Source organism: Mya arenaria, chromosome 13 (assembly GCF_026914265.1).
Source record: "Mya arenaria isolate MELC-2E11 chromosome 13, ASM2691426v1".
Classification (NCBI taxonomy): domain Eukaryota; kingdom Metazoa; phylum Mollusca; class Bivalvia; order Myida; family Myidae; genus Mya; species Mya arenaria.
Genome location: NC_069134.1, coordinates 17044498 through 17050690, shown reverse-complemented (window position 1 = coordinate 17050690; position 6193 = coordinate 17044498).

The following is a 6193-nucleotide window of genomic DNA, read 5'->3' as shown; positions in this document are numbered from 1 at the left end:
CGACTAAAGTACTCGATCTCCCTCGCGTGGAAATCTGACTAAAGTACTCGATCTCCCTCGAGTGAAAACTCAACTAAAGTACTCGATCTCCCTCGAGTGAAAACCCGACTAATGTACTCGATCTCCCTCGCGTGGAAATCTGACTTAAGTACTCGATCTCCCTCGCGTGGAAATCTGACTAAAGTACTCGATTTCCCTCGCGTGGAAACTCTTACTAAAGTACTCGATCTCCCTCGCGTGGGAATCTGACTAAAGTACACGATCTCCCTCGTGTGGAAATCTGACTAAAGTTCTCGATCTCCCTTGCGTGGAAATCTGACTCGATCTTTCAATCAATAAGACTAAAGTACTTGATGTTTCTTGCTTTTAATCAGACTAAAGAACTCGCGGTCCCCATTGCGTACTGAGGTATTCGATCAATCTTGAGATCTGACTAAAATACGCAATACCCCTTTCTTATATACAATCTGACTTACATGTATATATTGAGGGTTGTGTGTATATATTTTTAATCAGATGCTGTAGGCCGTCTGTATTGTTTTTTTGGCGTTGCCCGTCTCACGTTTATTGTCTGTTAGGCCTTAACATAATGGCTCTAAACAGGATCAACAGGGTCTTAATTATGTCAGGCGCAGCAGGCCTGAATCATATAATACATACTGCTGTTAAAGAAAAGGTAGCCATCTGTTTCATGATTTTATGTAATTATTCAACATAATTGCATAAGTACAGCATAATCAATGATACTATGTAAACATGGACAGTAATGCATGCACAAGTAATTTCATTTTATCAGGAAGTGTAATGTATTCACACTTCCTTACACCAGTTTGCAAAATCTTTGCAGTTGTAGCGGGCAATATTGTAGTTGTTATTTCCTAGTTTAGATCTTGCTCTTTCTATGACACTTTCAGGATCCCGACTCGAATTACTTTCATATATCACTTTGTACAAAGGTGTTTCAAAGTCTACCCATTCTTCAATTACCCCATGTTCATATGTATTGTGAATTACCCTCACTTTGTTTTCGGAAGGATCTACGTCCAAAACTATTGCATGATGTCTAGGGTGCAGCCACCAACCATAAAACACAACTTGGTCTCCCTGCTCAAGTTCAGTTATACTTTTGACAGCCCTGTCATCGCGTTTGATAACAGCAACAATTGCTTTCGCGATATAAGGCCCTACAAAGGATCCCACAAGTTTACCCCCTAATGCGCCAAGGGTTCCCCCAATCACACTCCCAACAAACACTCCAATAGCCGCACCGATTGCTGTTCCAATCACTGGCATGACCGCAGTTCCAATGGCAGCGCCAGCCATTCCACCAAGAGCTTCTCCTGCTAAGCTACCACCAATAGCGAACCCAGCTGCTCCTATGGCTTCGGCAAATCTCTGAATCGCGCTCTCAATGAAATCTTTTCGTGAAAGGTCTCCATTTTTCCTGTTTTGGTAAATTTTACTCAAGTCCCAGATAAGAAAACCGCCTTCAATGGCTATCACAATTCCAGCCCCGACCCAGTTCGAAGCACCTCTGACGTGTTCAATCGTCTCAGCCACTGTAAGTTTCCCAGCGCTCTTCAAGGTTTGTTCTATAGTAAGAGACGATGCCTCTTTGATTCCTGCACATACAGCTTTCGACACACCTTTCGCCAGTTGACCACCGACGGTTCCACATGTTTCTTTGATTTTGCCCCAAAGCCATCTGACCTGACAACTGTCACTCACTCCAGTTTTGCAGAATGCTGCAAACGACTCACAGTTATTACTGAAAAATCCATACTTTGTTTCGCCTAACTTCGAACGTGCTCTAGATAAAATCAACTTAGGGGGATTTTTGTCGGTAACTTTCTTAGGATAGTCAATTCTGTACAGTGTTCCCCATTCCTTTTCAAAATAAGTCCATTGCATAACAACTTGAAATTTGTTATTGTAGTTAATCAGTTGAATGCGTTTGTTTTCCAGGTCAATCTTTACCACAATAGCATGATGCCATATAATGTATGGCCTATGCCAACTAATATGGTCTCCCGGTTTTAAAATATGGAAATTGTCAGCTTCTATCCTTGTTCTCGAACCTTTTACTTGAAACTGTTCTTGTTCCGTTTCTAGGGGGTTCTTATGTTCCGTTAAACTCTGCCCATTGAAAATGATGCGCTGCTCCCCACGTTGATTCAGGTATTCTTCCCTTAGCCATTCTTGCTCGCAAGAAGTGCAATTAACACCGATTAATGCCTCCGTTTCATCATCAAGATATTGGTTAAAACTGTCCAGTTTTTCATTTCCACACACGCACTGCATGTTGTCGATCGCTTGTATCACAAATACTGTAATTCCAGAAACGCGTTCTCTATAATTATACTGATATGTTGCGGAAATTCCAATAACGTATTTTACATGTGAAAACCCATGATTAGGTTAGGTTTTTCATAAATGATATATATAGAATTCTGAACTGGGATTCCACTATCAAACATATCTTCGTTTACCATTTCATAACACTGTGACGTTGAACAATACTTCAGTTTTAACACGCTTGAGTTGGTTTCTGTGTCAACAATGCAGTTGAAATAAACAATTTGCATTTACAGTTTGTGTCAATGTTATTGACTCAAGCGTTGGTTAGTTTACAAAGAAAACGAGGGTGATATAATCACAATTCCCTGCTTTGAAATCATGCATTCTTGTAAATATTTTATTAGTAGGATTTAAATAATATTCGCATAGCAATTAGTGGTTTAATAATATATTGCTGGTGTTCAATTATCACATAATAATGTTCTGCCATGTGGAAGTATGTGATCTTGTTTTAACTATATAAATCTACGTCTCTATCTTGAATTTAGTTTCATTTGCTTAAAAATAACAATGAACATTTTGAAACTTCGTCCACGCTTCTTATGAACACTGGTATGCACGTCAATCCCAATGATTAAGTCAATAAGGCAACTTATGAGTCATGAACGTGGCCAATACATTTAAAACACTAAAACAACACGCTGTAAAAATAGTAAATATTTTCACTGACTCATCTCATGACATGTTATTACGAATTGTCTACCTAGGAGTTTTGGAGTTTGGGCGTAAAATATCCTTTTTGTTGATGGGAGTGTATTGAAGTTGTACTTTTTCCTGAATCTTTATAATGTCCTGAGAATAATGCAAGTTGATTGGAGACAATTGGTTAAAAAACAAGTTATTGATGAGCTTTAAGAACACACCATCATCCATACGAGGGTCACATTAATTAGAATATAAGTATATTTCCTTTTTTGGATTTTTTGGTTGATATTTGGAGTTTTGTGACAAATGATCATGTTTCAATTAATTTTGATGTTGAAAAAATGACTGATTTTCTTAAGGAGGGGTGTGGCCATAGGGTGGGTCATGTCAACGCAACTGCCGCCTGTCATGCACTTGTTCAAGTTCTTATTTACATGCCTTGTTATAACTACTTCGGTAAAAAGGTGGCTTCAATAAAATAAAGTGTATACTATTATTCAAAAACATTTATTACGTACCTGATTGATTAAATTATTGTATGACATTATTCGCAAAAGAATTTCTATCATTATCACTTACTAATAAAATATTAAAAACACGGGCAAATATCTAAAAAAAGTTATGGACTTAGTACATACATCTGCAACATACATGTCATGCATGTTCTCTGACGTGTGCACTCACATTTATTATATTACTGTTATCATTAAGAATATACGAACACAGACCTCTCAGACTTCTACGGCTCCTGAATTTACAGTTGTTTTTTAGAAACATATCACATTATTTGGATTTAGCTTCTTTGATATTGTTAGAAAGCATGTTGTACTCTTGTATATTATTGTAGTGAAATGAATGTGCTGTAAAGCCATCAATATGTGTAACATGAAAAAAACTGCTGCCATATTAATTTATGAGAAAATATCATTATATTTGGTAAAAGTATCCTTTATATAACTAAAAATGTTATGGACATGACTTTTATTAGTAACTATCAATACATTTTGTTAAATCATCGTTTATATAACTAGAAAATGTTATGGACATTATATATATTTAAATAAACGAGGTCAGTAAGAAATGCCAGTATGAGCGTGGTTCTAACAGTACATAAATTGAACCATTTTATTTTGTACCACCTTTAGTGTATTTTGTAACTTTTCGTAAAGACCACAGAACCATGATGAGGAAGGATGGTATTGTATGAATGCGTTGCAGACAGTTTTCATAAGGTTTTTAAAAAAAAAAAAAAAAAAACGTTGTCTATATAGAAATTTGACCCTAAAGTTAATTTACCTAACCCAATTAGTTTAACTGAATCTTGAGACTAGATTGCATGGTCATTACAGAGTATATTAAACTCACCTACTTTGCCGAGGTTACATTTGGAACCGAAAATAATCATTTCTGTCTTTTCTAGATGAAGAGATCATTTGTTATCAATTAACCAGTTGCTTCACTTTTCCAATCAATTCTTGACCGAAGGTCTCCACGAGATCATTAGCTCACACTGGTATCAGCATAAAATATCAACGTTCATTTGGAACTCTTGTATTCGTCTTTAATGTAAACCACAAACAGTAGAGCACCCTAAAACACTAAGGTACGCCACACACAACTGGAGTGAACTCTGTTTTACCATTCATTATATGAATTGACTGTTTCCTGTCGGTAAGGTATGAGCAAACCACTTGTCTGACTCCACACCCATAGCATGTAGCTTTTGTCACAGTATATCATGGTCTACATTGTCGAAAGCTTTATAAAGATCAAATACGATTATGCCAGTTAACAAGCCTTAAGAAGACTTTATAAATTACGTAGTTGTCATACAACATACTATTTTTTACCAAGAGTGATTCGAACTGCATACAGCTCGCTCAAGGATCTTGGACACGTCCAATGAAATGCTAACCGGTGTACAGTTTGAACTGTCTGACCTACTTTTTCTTAAGGAGTGCTAGATGAACCATTCAAAATGGGTTTAAAATAAGTTGCTGTTGTTTGGGGGCTCAAAACACAATTCGGACTACATTCGAGAAAGAATCACTTTTTACTGTATCTTATACATCCTTGAAATAAGATCACATATTCACTAGTTCTACTGTATTTAGTTTCTTCTAACTGGTTCGAACTTAATTCTTATATGTTTTTTCATAGCCCTTTTAACTCAATGCTTAAATACGAACAAAAAAGTCTTTTCAGTATATATCGTAAAATTTTAATAGCTGAATCATTTCCTGAACTTCTACATGTAAAGGTTCTCATTTAATAATTTCCAATATATCGAATTCGATCAAAGATTTACTATTTTACTTAAAGTACGCTCCCTTAACAGGAGCAATGCTTTAAAATGTATATTGTAAACCTAACCAATGGCCATGCAAGGCGAGTGCTCTACCTACTGTGCTACCGGACCGCTTACACACCTTCTCAACACCTGAATAGGTAACCATACCGTACCATACTCCCCTGCCAACTTTGAATTCGTCCCCGAATTTACTGGATCGAGAAAAAGATGAACATGATCTCGACGAAACCACGGGTAAGATATTGAGTGTAAATACAGTCACAGCACCTCGCATTTGTCACAGACCATTTTAATGATGCAATGGAGTCGGACATGTCAACATTTATCCGTTTGATTATCAAATTTTGAATACTAGATCACGTCTTTTAAATGTTTACAAAATCTATAACATAGGCCATCACTCTAAAACCGTTAATGATATGCATATGCAGTTTTGAACATAATGCAGAGGGTCCAACGTTTGTTTTGCGGATTTTTTTGGTGAGGTACATGTTTGATGCGGAACAACTTGGCGGATTGTTGAGTATTTTGGTGTGTTCATAGGATTTTTCATATTTGGTTAGTAAGTTTATACCTGTTTTATCGCAATATAAATACGCCGCCTACCCGGAGGCCATACGTGTTAGCTTCTCTCGTTTTTCAACCTGTTTCTAGAGGTCTTAACACAATTTTTTTGAATGTATAAGCTGAACGTTTGTTTCGATCGAACATGTTCCTCACTTAAAATTCCGGGAAAATAATTTACGTTGGATGGGGGAAAGCACCTACTCACTCATAATCTTTCACGTCGGATTTACCGCATCTATATTTCAGAAAAAATGTAAATGTCTTAGCAATATAAATAGGAATATCCACTGATAATTTTGTGTCGCATATCCT